We start from the raw sequence: 18530 nt of genomic DNA on the forward strand, positions 1-18530 counted from the left end.
TGCTGCTGTGAAATGTAGATTTCTCCACTGAGAGACTAATAAAGGCTAATCCAATCCAATTTGAACCCTCTTGGTTTCCCCCTTTTCCTCCTACACTAGCATTTTATGTCCCCTTGGCTTAAAACATGGCCACAAAAAAAGGTAATCTCTTCCCACCCTATTCCTTTTGTTTCCTCTTGTCCCCACCACACCGATGAATTAAACATTAGAATGGCAGCGGCCGCTATTACCAATCCCGCTGATGGGACAGCGATCTGACTTTGGATATGCGGAGCGATTTCAGGCAAGGGAGAAGTGAAGATGATGGCAGGAGGAGGTGAGGAGATTAGAAGCAAAAGAGGAGGAAATAAAAGTGAAAACAAGAGTCTTCGACCTCTATTTGCTGTCCTCTGCGTGGCCCTCTGGAGTCCTCTTTCCGTAAGATATGTCCCGTCTGCCACCTCCGGATCCGACTTTGTTCTCCTTCACCCCCCAGCCCCCACGCGTCTTCAAAACCCTGTGGATTGGTTTTTCTAGGGTACCTCGTCTGCTGCCTGGGTGTTGTTACACTTTTCTGAAGCCTACACTTTGTTTCGCCGGCTTTAATTCTCTTTTTCCCCTCTCCAAGTCATTCTCTGCTTTTTAAGTTGCAAAGCCTTGATTTTGGCACGCGCTGGTCGCCGTATCTCCAAGAGAAGAAATAAAAAAAAAAATAAAAAGCAAAACATGTCATGTTTTTCCTCTCCCCGACTACATGTTTTGCTTGTACTTCTGAGGCCAAACCAATTTATTTCTCACATTCACGCACGGCATGTTTGTTTGTTTGCAACCTTTTGCTTCATTACCACTAATGCAAATTTCGAGACCTAAGGCATTGTTTTATACTTCATACCCCCCTTTCAAATTTATTCAACGTGGAATATTAAATACGATCCAAAGTGCCTCTAAAAATGGAGTGACACACTTGCATACCTAAGTGTATGATGAAAAGACGGTTATTGGACTGAGGCGGGCGCCGCTGTTCTCTTTGCAGCTACAACGCCGATCAGGAACACATTCGGTTGATCGACCCCCTGATTTGTTCTCATTTGGAATAGTTCCTAGAGGAATCACTTTCTTTATTCCATTTTAAATAATGGCAAACAAAAAGAGATAAGATGCAGTTGACACTCACAGACAAATGCTGAAATGTCACAGTGTATTTTATTTTCTGTCAGGAACTAAATCCATCTTTCCAAGGGCACTGTTCGTGTATGACTGTAAGTAAAGAGGATCACAAAGTGCGTATCTTCTCATGCCAGATGTTTGGCCTTAGCTCCTCGCAAGGCTCGAGTCCATATAAAACGCACATAAAGCGACGGCATCCACCTATCAGCAGTGGCCTGCAGGCGAGTCCTGAGATAATTGAAGTTATTAGCTCGCTGCCTCTTAGCTGGCACTGAGCTCAAGGGGTGCTCACTGGGCTTTAACCTTGCTCACAAACAACATGCATATGCGCAAGGTTCGCTTGTCGTCTTGAAGGCTCTGAAGTATACAAGAAGAAATGGTGGAATGTATACTAAATGCCTGAGGGGCCTTTATTCTGCAGCTAAGCAAAACCGTAACGCTAAGGTATCCGTCAAGAAAGCTGATCAACTCATTTACTGCCAGACGTGCAAAAATGTGTCCACTCCAGTGCCAGGGTTTTTGTTATTGTCACTTGAATTCCGGAGAATAATGAGTTTTACTACATAATGCAGTGTAGGCAACCTTAAACTTGCTTCTTTCATCAGAAAAAAAGAGTTAATTCCTAAGTTATATGGGTCTGGAGTTATGAGCTTGAAATGAGGGTGGCTGTCCAAAAGCAAATGCAATTTTGGTTGATATAGCGCTTTAACAAAAGCTGAAGCTAGAACAAAGCACTAACACGGGGAAAAGGGAAATGCTGACCTCTTGTGGAATGGGAAAAAAAACGTTGCCAGAGGCCATTGCCAGAAGCCATGGCCTGCGCTGTATCGGCACTCAAACAATAAAAAACAAAACCCGAACAAATTCGGCAATGGCGCTCTACTTCATAATTTATAATTCTGAATAAATTCAAGAGTGGCAGTGATGACTTTAAATACAAAGTTAAAATACAAAGTACGGTAGCCTAAAAAGCCCAAATGAAGGATGTTGCCAAATGAGTCACATTTATACGAGATACTCTCAAGACTTCATGTAACTTAGCAGGAATATCATTCATTTGCCGCAATAAGCACAAAACTAACTCACATTCACACCCAGTTAGGCGGCGCAGCAAACAGAGACTTCGGACGCATTTGTTTTCTTGTTTTTTCCATTATTTACTGCTAAATGTGCTCATTAAAAGTCAAGATGATGCCAGGGTATCAGTCCCCTGATCCATGGCGCAGCTGCGCGGGGAGATGCTAAACTAGTTCAAAATGACGATGCAACAATCCAGACAGCATTATTTTCTCCCTCTTTCATTCTTGCAACGCTCGAACGCTTCAAAAACACGACTGCCCGCATATACAGTACTTGATGTTGACGGCAAATATAACGTTCTCAATCGCAGTTTGTTTTTTCCACGTGGCAAAACAGAACATGATTGACCAAACAAAACAACCGTCTTCTGCGGACATGTCTGGACCGAATTTCACACAATTTAAATGTGCTCATTATTTTTCCAAAGCGGACAGCAAAGGGTAACCACCACCAATGGCCTTTTCCCGTTGGGCAAACTTATGAGGATCTAACTTTCTCCATTAGGGCAGACAGGAGTGCACTGAGCCATATTTTTAATTCATTTCTTTGTTTTTTTTTTCAGGTACATAGTTCAAGTTTTGGGGCACTTCATAAAATATACCCTTTTTTTTTGGGGGGGGGGTCTTTTTTCTCACTCTATTCAGATATTTAACAACCTGAAACAGAATAACCTGTTATAAAGCGATGTCAACTGTACAGTATGTGCCGTGTGTATTGTAGTGTATCACAAGCTGCTTTAATGGCCTGCAGCGGTCATTAGCATGTAGCCAGATGGCAACCGGGTTTGTTATTGCATTTCGAACAAGCCGTCCTGCTAGCCAGTGGAGCCTGATGGAGCCTGAAAAAAAAGTTGTTTATATTTATTTAAGTTTTTTTATGTAAGAAACACAGCTTGTGCTGAAAAATATCAACAAAACAGAAGGAGACTATTTGGTGTTTTCGTTAACTCATTCCTCAGTGTGTCAGCTCCAGTGTCAGGGTTTTTGTCATTGTCACTGGAATTCCAGGACCCACGGAATATTGAGTTTTATGACTACATAAACATTTGTACGTTTATGTAGTGCTTGAACAACAGCTGAAGCTGGAACAAAGCGCTAACATGGAATTAGGGAAATGCTTGTGGAAAAGAAAAACATTTCCAGAGACCATCACCAGCGCTTTATCGGCACCTAAGCATGAAAAAAAAAAAACCCGAAAGAATTTGAGAATGGCCCTCTACGTCATATTTTCAATTCCCGAATACATTTGTGAATGGCAGTGAAATCGTTGAAACAGGTATGGAGAAAAACCCGCATGGGGCCCGTTTCCACAAAAGAAGAAACTAATTTGCCCAACAACCAAACCCAACGTTGCATCCCAAAACATAGTTGGCAATGATTTTCACTTCAACTTTCCTTTTTCTTCTTTTCATGCCGGAATTAACGGGTATCAAAGACACGATGTCATGTCTTATCCCTAAAATGCCAACTCTCCAATATGAGGATATTAATACGCTTGTACGAGCCCTGAGGCTTCCGGCAGCGTGTCGGGAACCTGTAGCTGCTCTAAACGCTTCAAATAGATTTCACAGCTCCATGTGGAGATATGAAGGATGCCTGGGTAGGAGTCATGGCGGGTGGGGGAACAGCCAGAAAATCACAACTATGATTGCTAGAAAATTCAAAGCTTGCAAACATATGTACGCAGCGAGCAAAGTGGATGAGACTTTGAATGCTTCCGCTTTTTTGACTCACCTCAAACTTTTCCTTTCTTGTAAATACTTGTAGTATAACTCTGCAGGTAGGAACAATTGCCAAATAGCCCCAGAGTTGCATTCAAAGGTTTTTTTTCTTCCCAAAGATAAATACATCGTTGTTTTCTAAATGACTTCTGGCACACAAGAGGTACTGTTTCAAAACTCTCCACAACCAATTTCCATTTCAAGTAGACCTAACTTTTTTTTAATACACACAAATTAAAACAGCTCCCAGGCGTCACATATATACAGCACGCGTTAATCTTCTGTCAAAATAATCCACGGAAGAATGATTACATTGTATTCTTCACCCGACTCGTTCCTTTGCAAAAATCTTTCGTGCCTGGCTGTCTCACCCGAGGGAGCCGAGACCCTCATCCCGCCCTGTAGACTGCAAGCAAAATCAAATCCCCATGTGTGTGTGTGTGTGTGTGTGGGGGGGGGGGGGCAAAAAAATGTGTATACAAAGGAAGCATTTAAAGTAGGGGAGGGAGCAATTTCTCTATTTTTGCTTCAATAAAAACCTGACACCGCTATGATTCTAATCCATGTACACACCTGTCAACCGGCCGTATTCTGTACGGTTTTTGCACATTTTTAGATGCGTACGGCATACAAGAAAGTTTGTATGCGAAACGTAAAAATTGTTAAAAATAATTTTTTGAGATATTTTCGATTCTGTTTTTGTCATTAAAGATCAGCAGTAATGTTAATTATAACAAATATTGCTACGCGTGTCCAGGCAGGCTGGAGCGGCTGGAGAAAAATGTCAGGTGTGATATGTGATAGAAGGGTTTCAGCTAGGATGAAAGGAAAAGTGTATAAAACCGTAGTCAGACCAGCCATGATGTTTGGACTGGAGACGGTGCAACTGAAGAAAAGACAGGAAGCAGAGCTGGAGGTAGCAGAGCTGAAGATGTTGAGGTTTTCTTTGGGAGTGACCAGGTTGGATAGAATCAGGAATGAGTACATTAGAGGGACAACTCATATTAGAGGCTTTGGAGAGAAAGTCAGAGAGGCCAGACTGAGATGGTTTGGACATGTCCAGAGGAGAGAGAGTGACTATATCGGGAGAAGAATGCTGAGTCTTGAACTGCCAGGCAGGAGACTCTCGGTCGGAAGACCGAAGAGGAGGTTTATGGATGTGGTCAAAGAGGACATGAAGGTAGCTGGTGTGAAGAGGATGCACAAAACCGGGATAGATGGAGGACATTGATTTGCTGTGGCGACCCCTGAGGGGAAAAGCCGAAAGGAAAAGAAGAAGATTGCTACTCGTCAAAAGCGAAGTCGACCAATGAGAAAACAAGTCCGTGCGAAAAGTCTCGAGAAGAAACAAAAGTTCCCAGAAGACAAGTTCCGGTCAAGTGGAATTTTATTTTGAAATCATTTAAATTAAACATTTTATTGTGTTTTTTTTTGCCGTAATATCATTCATATTTTTTTATAAACATACATCGTAAGAACAAGATTCTTTAAAGATTTTTTAGCAAATGTAATTTGTTGTAACCTGTCAAAAGCATGAATGTTTACATGTGAAATTTTGTTAATAAAATATTACACACACGTATGTTTTTGTCTCAGTAATTAAGGAAAAATTGCATTACATGTTCATGTCGGTAGCCATGTGGCTCGGATCACGTCAATGGCTGAAAAACAGATTTGTGGGGGTTGGTCTCATGTTAATGAGCAGTCGGAAATAGCTCACTCACAGACACATTTTCGGAATTAGATCATTAAAATAAAGCTTTATTAGATTGCTTCATTTCACACTTCACGGGTGGGCAGAGAGCCTGGAGTCGGGGTCGCTAACCCTTTTTGAAAGCGAGAGCTACTTCTTGGCTACTGATTAGTGCGAAGGGTTAGCTTTTTAACGCACACTTTTTTTTCATCCGAGGTTCTTATCATGTGCTATTATAATTAATGAGTGATATTATCAATTGTTTTCTTATAATAAGAAGCAGTTTAAAATATTTCCAATGATTAATGATTCCTAGAGATTCCCATTGGCAAATCAGCCCATTGGTTACCCCAGGGTTTAAATACTTGAACTATTTCAATGGTGAAATCCAGCATTCTGCAGTCATCACACCATTTTTCCCCTAAACCGGTTTATCTTGGAAATTAACGGGCCAATTTTCAAGACATTGTTTTCTTGGCGTAATCCACCTCCATGTACATTTTCTGATCTATAAGATTACGACGAGATATTTGATTTCCTTCACGATCCGATTTTCCTGAATGCTGCGTTAATTCAACTCGATCGCGTCAGCCCCTCCCACCGAAATCGATTGGGTCTTTATATCTCATCTCACACAGGTGACCCGAGTTCAGCTTTTAATTTCATGTCATGCTCTCTTGCCAGCCGGGATATTAAAAAGCTTGCGTTCCCGCTGTCGCCGCTTGTAATGGAGGACATTCAAACACCTGCAATTACCATCAACTGTCGATGAGATTAGTATCACTTCACAAGTGCCATTCAAACACTAAAAGGGGATATAAAGTAGAGGGGGGTGGGAAGCAGAAGGCGGACACGTGCCATGAATAGCGCTCGGCCCCTTCATTGTTATTTTGAGCTCATGTTGAAAAACACAAAGGGAAACATGAGGGTGTAAAACAGCAGCAGCCTCCAGTCGTCTAGAGGCTGCTGTTGTACACTACGAAGTAGTTGAAATGGAGAATCAAGCAAACTAAGCGACGAAACAATGTATAGCAGCAAAAAGTTGACATCCCACCCCTCTCCATAATCGGGGTGTAATCAGGTTCGCGGGTGAAGGGTGGGCCAAAAATCAAGTGCTGGGGCGAGCTGAGTTGAGGATAGGGTCAAGCTGCCACTCAAGGCCACATAAGGAGAAACAAGAAGCGAATGAAGGTCAAGGGCTCCCAGATGGGTACTTTTGCATTATGCACACTGCTGCATATTTTATGCATAATTGCCGGGCTACAATTTTCTTTTTTTTATTATTATGCTGGTGTTTTCTCGTATGCACATATATTGTTGTTGTTTTTTTTTTTTTTTTTTGCAACAGCCAAATTTTTGACTGGACACCCTGTGGCCCTTTATATGTCAATTGAAAACCCAAGTCACATTAAATAGACGGTGTTTATACTCCTGTACTCAAAAAATAACAATTATAATCCATTCCTTCTTCGGCAGATTCCAGATCGTACGAAAAACAACCAAAACAGCCTCCACAAAAAAACGGTTAGACGGTAGCTTGGAGACATTACTGGTCAGAGCTAATGCTTAAATCCCAAAGCCAAGTTGAACAGTTTCCATTTCCGAGGGTAGCTAAGCAACATGTCTCTGACCTTCACGTGAACTGAGAGATTGCGAAAATAATGCGAGTCGCAACCGGGATGCACGGCAGAGTGCTTCAAGAACAAAAAACTTCGGATGTATATGTATGTTTGTTTTTCCCCGGTCTCGCTCTTTCTGCAAGCTGACATAGCCTGTATTGCGTCTGTTCCATCTCTTTGTGTCGAGAGTTGTTAAGAGCAACCTTGACCTGACAGGGTGAAACTCTTCAACACAGGCAAACATACTTTTATCATGAGAACCATTCACACAATATGTTGACGACGAGTACTTGACTGAAAGGAGAAAACAAAACATTTCGATCAAGGATGGGACATTTCCCGGTTTTTCTTTCAACAGATCTTTGGTGGTTTGAGGGGAAGATGTTAATGGGTCTTAATTGCAAAACAGCGTGGTGGCGCTCAACAACAAACAAACAAGCACTTTTGGTTTGACTGCTCGTAACAGGAGCTTAGTAGCAGAGTGGGAAACACTGTCTGATTTATTGTACTTAATGGAAAAACATCCTAATTGTTTTTTTTTTCTCTCTAAGAATCCTTCATTGTCATTACGCGTGACATTTTATTCTACATTTGGAAGCGGGTTTGATAAATCAGCCTCATGACGTGACAGTTTTGGAAATGGGATTTTTGATTAAATAGAATACTAGTAATACATTAATAAATAAATTGCACAGCAATTGAATCTTATGTGCATGTTTGCAAGTCAGGATCATTTACATTTCAGTCATTTTGCAGAAATCGCAAAGGTGTCCAATTAAAATATATATAAAAAATATATATATATATATATATATATATATATATATATATATATATATATATATATATATATATATATATATATATATAAATCTGCCTCAGAAATTGCACAGTCGAATGGCCGTTTTAACAGCTATAGCATCTCACGCTCGTCTTTCTACCCTCCAGTGCTGACAACACTTCCCCTCCCTCGATTTCACAATGAGAAGGGTCAGCTGTCCTTACCCGTAGCTGTCAACATCCAGGCCCCCTTTACAAGAAGATGAAGACCCTTTCCTCTTCACACACATACACACACAATTCATCTTTCGCGTGACTTTCGCTCCCCTGCTTGGCTGTAAGGCGCACAAGAAATGATAGGAGGGAGAAAAACATCAAAGGAGAATAAGGTAAAGAGCGCACGCATAATCAAATAGCGCATGACTGACAGTCAAGAAAAACTATATATATATATATATATATATATATATATACACACACATACAACATAAAAAGAATGTACTGCACATGTATAGGGAATAAAAACAGTGCAGAGATAGAAGAAAAGAAATGGCAGTAAGACTGATGAGTTTTTCTTATTTTTTTTTTTTTTCGGTCTTGCTTTGCATTTACTTTGAGTCGGTGCGTGCAATGCTTCGGTGACTTTTCTTCATCTCGACGGATGTAAGAAGCGACATGGGCTGGTTGTAAGCCGTCACCAAAGCAGACTACCGGCTGCAGCAAATGGGCAGGGATTGGCGGCCATTGAGGCCACTCATTTCGGACGACAAGAGAAGAGGCTTATCCTCGTGGTAAAGACAGAAAAGTGAGCAAAAATAACATTCATAATGAAAATCTGTCCTAAAAAAGTGCAAATTCCTTTCGTCACATAAAAAGCTAAGAAATTCTACATTACGATATGTGTTTTATTCCTAAACATTGTACTCAAAGATATAAATCACTACTAGTCGGGAATTGTCCAATTACGTTTGCATTAACATTTTTTGATATAAATGCCCAGTAAAAAGGCAACAATGGAACAAAATAGATCCCAGGATGGTGGATGTGACACCCCAATATCAAAAATGTAACGGTTGCTTTGGTGATCACAAAAATGTTAGTTTTTAATCTGAATTACATGGGCAACATTTAAAAAAATAGACCAGTGTAACTATCAAGTACTGACCACATGTTCACAACTATTTGTAAATAAAAATAAAATTTTCTATACTATTAAACCTTTAAGAGGTAGCATTCCGAATAGGCAGATGGTAAAAACTTTCGACGTTGGCATGTTTGAAATACAATTTAGCACAAAATGTAGGGCTAAAAATGTTTCCTCCATGACTACTTCAACAGTCAATTAAAAAAATAAAGTTTAAATGGATGGTGAAGGCAAAAGCGTAAATGGACGGTTTGAAAGTTGTTTGGACATTGATGTGTGTGGTCGCCAGCGGAAACAGATTTATTGGCGTGTCGCCGCTGCGGTTTCCTGACATAAATAAGGCTGAGACGGGGCAGGGGGGAAGCTCGCTATTGAAGATGAACGTAATTCAGGTCTCGGTGTCAACACAGATTGGGAGTTTGGTGGCAAAGGGCTGACTTTCGATCGGAGGAGACGGCATGAATTTACTTGATGTCGGCAAATTACCTGAACCGGTGAGATAAACCGCTGTATAATCTGCAATGGAATTGGTGCTGACCGTATAGTTTTGAGTGGACCATTCCGTGACTTGGAATCAACGCCACAATCCGAAGATTATTCAGAAAAAATTTGAAAGTAGTCCCCGGATTACCTTTGCATTAACTCATTCACAAATGTATTTGGGAATTGAAAATATGACATAGAGCGCCATTCCTGAATTTGTTCAGGTCTTATTTTTTCATTTTTGACCTCTGGCAATGTTTTTCCCTTCCATGATGCATTTGCCTTTTGTCCAAGTTAGCGTTAAGTCCCAGCTTCAGCTGTTGTTAAAGCTCTATATAAACCAATATGAATGTATTGCATTGTATTTTGGACAGCCACCCTCATTTCAAGCTCATATAACTCCAGTCCCATATAATTTAGGAATTAACTTTTTTTTTTTCAGGAAAGAAGAAAGTCTAAGGTTTCGTACGCTGCATTGAATGGTTATGCAGTTCAAAAACTCAATATTCTGTGGGTCCTGGAATTCAAGTGAAAATGACAAAAACCCCTGGCACTGAAGTGGACACATTTTAGCACGTCTGGCAGTGAATGAGGTAACAATCTGTCACTGCATGCATATAGGTTTATAGACACGTGTCCGGTGGGTAAATGACTTAACATACATATTTCGTAAAAACCACAATAACCTGAAAACACGCAATACGGACACTAAACTAGCTGTGATGCGTCTTCTTTCCTTGTCCCAGCCCTGAATGTCTGCTCAAAGTGGACAAAGACAACGCCACCAGGGAGTGACAAGAGTAACAGAACGGAGGAGAAAGAAAACGTTTAGAGAACACCTGCTTTTTGAAAGCGCCAAACGTTTGCCAAAGACTCTCTCTGAAGTCACATTAGCAGCTTGCATATCCCCTAAAGCCCTTGTTCACATGCAAATCCTTCTCTTGGTTCTTTCCTGCACCGTTGTTCTCCCCCCCCCCCCCCCCCAAAAAAAAAAAATCCACATTGCGCCATGTGGGTTGACGAGGGAAATTGTCACTTTTCCATCCGTGTCCCCGCTGATATCGCTCGGCCCTCAAAAATACGTCGCCCGTCGCCATCCATCTTGCATTGTTGTGGAGAGGAGGGATTAAGCTTCAGGCGGGCGGGGGGGTGCGATTTTGTCACTGCAGCATATCAAACAATACCTACAAGCTTACATACAGCCCGCACGACTACGCTATACATACATTCAATATTTGACAACCGAAAAGAAGCTTATCACAACAATCGATTTCAACGGGAGTGTAAAATATCGCACTTAGCCAAAAGTCGACATCTTCATATAAATTGTAATGCAAATTTGAATGGAAACTTTTAGTAGTGCTACTTCAGTAGTGCTACTTCTCAGTCAATCCAGACGGAAAAAAGTGTGGTGTGATTTACGACAAATCCGCTAGAGGGTAGCATTAGCCAGGAAATAACTGACCAACCTTTCTCAATGATGTCCATTTTTCTTGAGAAGTCTGTCTTTAACAGGAAATCGGCAACCACATTAATTTTTTTGTCTTCTTCAGCCATTGTCGGTTGACAAAACTGCTATTAAATCAACACAATAATATATTTGCTTGTGCAGCTCTCTACAGATACAGTGTGCTAGCTCTGGCCAGTTTGCGCTTTTCATTTACGGCGAGTGATACTATGATTGGCTTAGTGACTAGCCAATCATGTGACTAGTCAATCATAATTTGCGAAAACTCTGATATTGCTAACTCGAAGTCTGATTGGTTAAAGCAATTGTTTCATTGCAATAGATTTTTATGCTCCCTAGCCTGCAGAACTGATTTGTGAAGGCGTCCACGTAGATTTCTGACTCCGTTAACAAATGATGGCTGAAATGTGACTGGTTAAAGGCTTAAATATGAAAACACACACCTGGAAGTGGCACGACAGGGGAAAAGTAGTGAAATGAAGCTGAAAGACAATTTGGAATTATTTATGGACAAAATATAATTAATTAGTCTGTGCTTCAGACTTTTTTAGGCCAGCAGAGAAGGACTTGCAGCCTCTGACAGCACATCACTGAGTAGACCCCATCTTCTTCCACTGAGATAACTTATCCTTGAACCACATTTTTTTGTTTCATACTATGAATACAAAAGTTTCACTCTGTTTCCAAAATCAGCACACATTCAAGCCTAAAAAAAATAAAAATAAGATCCATGAAACATAGATCATGGCAATATTTTCAATTCATTTACAAGCACCAAATCGAGGTTTACCGGCCACCTCAAAACCACACTTTGCCTTCTCCCCTACACTCCTGCCACCCCCAATGCTGAGCCTCCAAACACAGCACACCATTGCCAAGTGTCATCCACGACATCTTGGCTGGGGAAGGAAATCCCGACAACAAAGCCCGGTGCCGCCAAAATATTTTTTTTTGTCATTCCTCAGGGAATCCCACCCCACCCCCACCACACATTTGCGGAATCAAACACTTGTCGCGACAGAGGAGTTGGTCTCTAGTGGCGCTCTGTTTAATATCATGGAAAAACATCTGCATTTAGATGACATTTCAAGCAGGCGTAATACGCTTTAACGACGCAATTTGTTTTGACTCTGGGGAACGGAATGTTTCATGGCAGAAGGAAACGATGAGGTAACAGTCCAAAAATTCACAGTGTATATCTAACGACTGACATGATAAGCAGAAATTTTTAATAATTATTATTTAAGGCGATGTTTTGTGTTAATGAACACATCAAATAAATGTGGGGTTGTCAAAGACAATCTTTTAAGTTTTTGGTTTTTTTTATACTTCACACAAAAAACAGTTTCGAAAGTTAGAAAAACTATAAACAAACATCGAGCAGAGGAACCACAAGCAGTCAAGATAAGCAACCGCGGACGCGCCCGCTTCAAAACAAAACTCGCACAAAGAAAAACTAAAAGAACGACTCTGTTAGGTAACACTAAAAAAGTCCACGCAACAATGGTCAAAGTGATGCCGGCTACTTCCTATGCACTTCCTGTGAATACTTTTCATCAAAAAACAGTTTCTCAACAGTAACCAAATGAACACCCAGTTGGGTACTTACAACAAATCGGGAATTCTGATGTCTCTCTCACTCTCCGGTTCCGCTCAGTGCTCCCTCGTTTCCATTCGCTCTTCGTTTTTTTTTTCCGATCAGGCTCTCCGGTCCCTTTCTGGCAAGTTGGCCCACAGCCGCCACTGTGGAGACGCGCACGCCGTGCAATTGTATGGCCGCTCTGCCGAGCGACTGCTCTGAGCAATGCTGAGACCGAGACCGAGAGAGCTTGAGCGGAGAGGGACATACAGTAGGAGGAGGATGAGGATGAGGAGGAGGATGCTGAGCAACGTGTGGAGGCACGAGCGTGAGGATGCTTTCGGTGCGGGCTGAGTGAGCAAACTACAGGCGCAACGCTCCCGTTCGCTGTGAGAGGAAATTTCACCTACGCGGTTTATACCGTGTCAAAAATAGGGGAGCGGTGAATGTGGATTTTGGGGGCCGACGGATACAAGATAGTCTCCATTTGAAGATTTCATTCTAATGTTAAGGGGATGCTCTACTTCATGTTAGCATTCTGTAGTGTGTGTTTTCTAGGTTGTTAGCCAAACTCCAATATGACAATACAACAAGGTTTGAAATACTAACATTGGGCAAAACTGGAGGGGATGGGTTACAATCGCTTAATGGTCTGTCAGATACAGATTTGCAGCTTTACATATGGAATAAAATCATGACTTCACGTATGTTGGGTATGCAACGAAAGAATCATAAACTCGATTCATTCGGTGATTAATTTGTGAATTAACTAATTCACTGCCAGACGTGCAAAAAAATGTGTCCACTCCAGTGCCCGGGTTTTTGTCATCGTCACTCGAATTCCAGGGCCCACAGAATATTTCGTTTTAGGGCGACATAAACATTCAATGCAGTGGAAGAAACCTTGAACTCTCTTCTTTCATTAGAAAAAAACGTTATTTCCTGAATTATATAGGTCTGGAGTTATATGAGCTTGAAATGAGGCCGGATGTCCAAAACATAATGCAATACTTGCATATTAGTTTATATAGCGCTTTAACAAAGCTATAACATGGAAAAAGGGGAAAGCTGCCCCTTGTGGATGGGAAAATACACTGCCAGAGGTCTGGTGAGTGCTTTATTGGCACCCAAGCAAGAAAAAAAAACCCGAACTCATTCAAGAATGGTGCATTACGTCATATTTTCAATTCCCAAATAAATTCGTGAATGGTAGTGAATGAATTGATCAAACTGTTTTGTAATCATAATTTCCAGCGTTTTTTTTTTGTGTTTTTTTTTTTTTTTTTTCAAAAAGATGACTTAATTTCAAGTTAACAGAGATGATTTTTTAATGACTGGTTTGTCATGCAAGATAGTGTTTTTTTAACTAATCCAAGCAAATGCTTTATACTTGATTCAACACAAATATTACAAGTCTGCGATCCCGCAGAAGCTACAGAAAACCGGACAGATTTTTCAGGTTAATCAGCCAAAAATCCATTTGTATCAAGAAATGATTAATCATGAAAAGTAAATTACTTTTTTTTCCTTGGGACAATCAAGTTGGATTAAATCGTTGCACTTCTAAATGTACCTGTGTATGAATATTTATGATGACACTGCATGTGACTGATTCGCCAAACGTGACGACAGAGAAGGGCGCCGTGTCATATCTCACCGATATGAATATATCATATATTATTAGAATGAAATAACAACAAGCGGCAAAGGGCTATTCCCTCGACCTTAGTGGATGTCAACAAAAAGTGTGTAATTTTACAGCTAGGCTAAAACACTGACCAACAAGACATTCGGAAAATAGTGGAAAAGGAACACAGTAATCAGGTTTTGACACGAAAATCCGTTAACGTCGTCATAAAATTGAATCATGAAGGCCCCGGTTGGATTAAACCGGGGCCAGGTGATTATGAAAAGTTCCGAGATGTGAAATGACACCAAAGAAAGAAAAAAAGTGAGCGAGAGCAAGCTCAAAAGACAAATCAGACAAATAAAATATGACTGACAAATCTTAGCCTCTCTTTCTTGCTGCGTTTCTGTTACGCTGGCTCAGTCAGCCCCCACAGTAAAAGGTCTTGGGATTTTGTGGGTGGCATCTGTAAATAGATAATCATCTCTCTCGGCAAAGTAGGCATACTAACAGACACGCATACACCTTTTGATACGTATACACTCAAGGCAACGTACACAAAAAACACAATTTACACATTCGTCAAACAAGGGTCTGTTCAGCTTTCTCTCTACTTAGTTAATAAATTGGAGATTTGCATCCTGATAAGCAGGTAAGAAGGCTGCGGCGGAATTTGCAGTATATGCAAACTAAATAATGAAGCAACCATTTATTTGGAGTCACACACTTTATTCCATTGCCTTATTTATTGTTTTTTTGTCCATTTTTCATTCTCCAATGCTTTCACACGTGTAATCATTTGCAATTTCACCGCAGATTCCACATGTGACATTTTTATTGAAATAAATCCCTCGCGACCAAGTGAATTTTGACCGTTTGTACTGTACTGGACTTTCATTTCCTTTGTGTCAACCGCCTCACCCCTCCCATTCACTTTGCTTCTGCAAAAAAAGAAAAAAAAAACAGCCTCCGTTGTGCTTCGAAATGCCTGCTTAGTAACGACGACGCTCATCTCCTCCGTGACACAAGACTCAACCTGCTGACAATGTTTGGGGTTGTCCACGGGCGGAATGTAAAATAGGAGACTGCGATTTTATATTTTTATCATGACTGCCTCGTATTCTGTTTCGACAGAGTTCAAGCTCGAAAGCACATCCATTGAACAAGCCAGTCCCTCCACACACACACACAGACACACTTGCTCGCTCGCCAAACTTCGATTTACTCCCTGGAGAGACAACTAATAAAAAAAAGACCTCATTTCAGGGCAAGCCCGGTGGTGGTGGCTACTGAAACTCATTTGTTCGACTGGAAACAAGATGCCGCTATTCAATCAAAGCTCCTAAAAACAAGTCAAAAGGCCATCTGTCATCCTCTACGAGCGCGGAGGAGATGGATTATTAACTTTGCCTCTCCAAAAATAAATAAATAAATACGTAAACACATGAACATGGTTCGGTGTAGAAACTGTGTCTGCTGCTAAACATCTCACTATGTCATATCTATGTGATGCCGCATTCAAAAAACAAAGCTAGCAAGCTAGCGTTCTATCTATTTGAGTTACTTCCGGGTTGAGTGAATGCTAGCAGGTATGGCTGCCGCTGTTTTGAAAGGCCCTCATAAATGAAATGTATTATTATTATTATTATTATTATTATAATTAATGAAAAAAGGGACGCTTGCGCCATGATGGGAGTAAACTCAGCCAACCAATCAAAGCAGCTCTTCAAATTACCACTAAACGCAGATCTCGGCAGTGGATATTTGGAGGCGGCAAAATTGCATCCATGATTCCCTTCAGGCTATATGTTTTGATTTTTTTCTTATTTTATGTTTACTTTACTTATAATTCTCCCTTCACATTGCATCAATAGCACCCAGATGAAAGTGGAGTCAATGCGAACGCTTTATCAAATAAATGCAATTTTCTTCTATGATGCTGGAAGGGGGGTGTTTGGGGGGGGGGGGGTGTTGTTTAAAAGTTGGAGAGATGCCAGCTGCTAAATGAAAGCGAGCGTCTATAATATCGGTGATGGTTTATTTGGTGGACAATATTCTCCAAAGTAAATATCCTTTCGGGGCCCTTGCCTTTAGATCTGTTTTTAATTGACAATAACTTACGTTTTTTTTTTCATTTCAACAGGAAATCAACAGACACCAGGCGGTAGAGGGTGAGGGGTAAAATGAAAAAAAAAACACAAGATGGCAAGTTTCATGATACACAAAAACAATGCTGTGGCCAGGTGCTTCACATATTTTTAATAAATGAAGAAATCCGTCCTCGCAAATGGCTCAGCAATAAACGTGGGCTAAGTGAGCAGCGGCAGGGATTGAGACATGACCGCGGGGCTAAAAACAGGCTAATTTTAGCGAGGCGACAGAGAGGGCAACTTAATTGTCCATTCGCTCTTGATCATTGAGCTATTTTGACAGAAACCAACAGTTTTAGCATTCATCAAAAAGTGGTTTGATGCTCATTTTGACTAATTACGAGCGATCCAGCCCACGGGCGATTTCATCGCTTCCCCAATTAGTGACCGTAGGCGTGAACGCAAGCGCGAATGGTTTCAAGCGCAACGGCAATTACCCGCCGACAAATCCGTGGTGTCATCTGCATCTACGCCACGTCACTCTCCAGTTTTACTAAACAGGTTGAACACGATAAAAGCGGATCGTTAGATATGATATGAGCAGGGTAGCTTGCAAAACTCCCACGCCACGTCTGTTTACATATATATAATAATACATACATGAACCGTGGCTGGAGGGCGAGGGAATTTCTGATGAACTGTGTTGAGGTGTACCTTTTTTTTTCCCCTATCCCTCAATCAGCGTACTGGTTCTCTGTCTAATTTTCTTGGATGACTAATTTGTTTTGAACTACTTTACATCACAAAAAACGCTGCCAATCTGCACCAATGTCAAGCAACAGTGTCGGAAGGATGAATGTGAGCCAAATGTTATCATTGCAGAAAGATGGGGACGAAAGAACAAATGAATACATAAATAAATGTATTGTGTGCTTCCTGTGTTCTTCTCTGAAAATGGGAAAAGGTAAAGGAAAGAGAGAGACAGAGCTACTCTTAGGAGGGGATTCACTTCACAAACCTGTATTGATCTGTGATCCTGCGAAGTGTTTGGAGAGGGAAGATCGAGTAGAGAGGTAATGAGTAGTTTAAGGAAGGCGTGGCAGTGGGGCAAAGGAAGAGTGAGAGAGAGACAGAGAGACATCGAGACAGAGAGAGAGCAATGTGGACGCAAGGCATGTCCGTCGGTATGCGAGTAGAACAAATGAGATGATGAACAAAAGATGACTGCACTGAATTTTCGGGTTGGGGATGTAGGGGGTGTCTGGAACTAAGTGAGTTCCAATTGAATGAGTAGATTCGATCGGCTCATATTTGTGAGAATGGGAATGCTATGCTATGTTCCTCGCTCACGTCTTCAAGCACTGTTTGATATCTGATATAAAAATAAATACATATTAAAAGTGCATTACTTTTACTATATTTTGCCTTCCATACGGCTATGACATACATTCACATAACCAAACTGTGGGGAGGATAATTTCTCCCAGGGATCAACAGTGATTGCAAGTCCGGCGGTGCAAGGCGCCAGCAGTAAGATGGCCACTGAGGTGATCGATATCTCTTCTAACCAACTTAATTTAATGCGGGCTATTTAAACCGGCAGGGCAGGGAGAAATTAGATTGTATTTGCTGGCTATAGATTTTTGTCTTGCGAAGGGAGCAGGAGCAAAAAAGAAAAAAAAAGAAGGTCCGGTCCATTTAGACTCCCCAAACACGTAGCCGAGTCATCAGAAAGCATTATCTTCTATCGATTATTCAATATTTTCCCAGATCGCGTTGGTTTCATTTCGACTAAAAGTCTTAACCGGTTATTGATACTAACTGAGGCTGGGAAAGGTGAGGACGGAGATGTGTGGCTAACTGAGCAATGTCACTTTTACCGGCTCTCGGCATACAAGCAATGTCACGCATACCAATGGGAGGTGACGATGACAGGAAATTGATCATCTCCGTTGCAAACAATTGCACTGGTGAAACTTTGCACTGCGAGTAAACCAAACAAATTTGCTGCATCCTGAAAACATTTTCACAGCCCCGCTTTGTTCAGCGGAAACGTCAGTGCTGTTGGACTGCCTGCGGCTGAATGGATGCACAGCTTGAG

At 41.2% G+C, this 18530-nt stretch overlaps 1 protein-coding gene across 15 annotated transcripts in view; it reads right to left on the minus strand.

Moving 5' to 3' along the window:
* The window catches only part of rbfox3a (RNA binding fox-1 homolog 3a), a 216437-nt gene that overhangs the window by 196135 nt on the left and 1772 nt on the right, over window positions 1-18530 (minus strand). For 12 of the 15 annotated variants that reach the window (XM_089015696.1, XM_089015695.1, XM_089015704.1 and 9 more), the window contains exon 1: window positions 12743-13029. The exons of 1 other annotated variant lie outside the window; for it this stretch is intronic. The gene's annotated coding sequence lies outside the window, so the exon portion shown is untranslated. Of the gene's footprint in view, window positions 1-12742; window positions 13030-18530 lie in introns of those variants that run through there. 2 more of the 15 variants (XM_089015708.1, XM_089015700.1) reach the window with 2 other exon arrangements.

Source organism: Hippocampus bargibanti, linkage group LG15 (assembly GCF_051943395.1).
Source record: "Hippocampus bargibanti isolate YZ-2025 linkage group LG15, ASM5194339v1, whole genome shotgun sequence".
In the NCBI taxonomy this organism is placed as follows: Eukaryota; Metazoa; Chordata; class Actinopteri; order Syngnathiformes; family Syngnathidae; genus Hippocampus; species Hippocampus bargibanti.